Below are 899 nucleotides of genomic sequence, written 5' to 3'. Positions count from 1 at the left end.
AAAAAGAGGGAGAGATAAAGGGTTGGGTTTGTGCAGGTTAAGACCTATCCTTCTCTTCTGGAGATTGTATGGAGATGCCAGAGCCTCTTGCCATGGTTGCTCTCCCTCCAGAGGTGCTTGGAAAGACTTCCCAAACATCTTTGAAGTTGGTTAAACCTGTGAAAGACAGTAGAGTCATGTGGGCTTGAGGCTTTGGAGATCCTAATTTCTCCTTATATTAGTCAGGATTCTCTAGAGAAACAGAACTGAGAGAATAAACTATATACACACACAAAAGAAAAATTAAACTTTGAGTAAATTGCAGAAGAAAACAAAATAAATGAAGTACAAGTAGAATTCTAGTTCAAGAAAGAAAACACCTTAACTACAGGAATACACAAATTTTTCTTTTAAAGAAAACTTCCTTTTTTTAAAGAGGTTTTTCCATGGTTGTGGAAGCACAAAGAATGCAAGCTTATAACTTTTACCTTGACGAATGTGACTTTAACCAAATGAGAATTACAAATGGAACTTCTTGCACTTTCCAGTCCTTAGCCTAATATGAAAAGCCTTGATCATAGACAAAGAGCAGTGAAGACAGCCACACATTTAGGGTTTTTTGGCAAAATACTTTACCAGAAAATGGCCTTGTTGGATATCAGTGGGCCTGAGGGAATTTGATGCCCAGTGTAGGGGAATACCAAGGCTGGAAGGCAGGAGTTGGTGGTAGGTGGGGGAGCACCCTAATAGAGGAAGGGGATGGGATACAGGATTTCTGGAGGGGAGACCTGGAAAGAAGATAACATTTAAAATGTAAATAAAGATAATATCCCCCCCAAAAAGTAAATAAATCAGCTCACAAACTTTTTTTTTTAATTAGATATTTCTTTTTTTTTTTTATTTTAGATATTTTCTTTATT

The sequence above is a fragment of the Mastomys coucha genome, unplaced genomic scaffold (genome assembly GCF_008632895.1).
Source record: "Mastomys coucha isolate ucsf_1 unplaced genomic scaffold, UCSF_Mcou_1 pScaffold12, whole genome shotgun sequence".
NCBI classification, from domain to species: domain Eukaryota; kingdom Metazoa; phylum Chordata; class Mammalia; order Rodentia; family Muridae; genus Mastomys; species Mastomys coucha.
The sequence above is the reverse complement of the archived record's forward strand: the minus strand, read 5'-3'. Positions refer to the sequence as shown.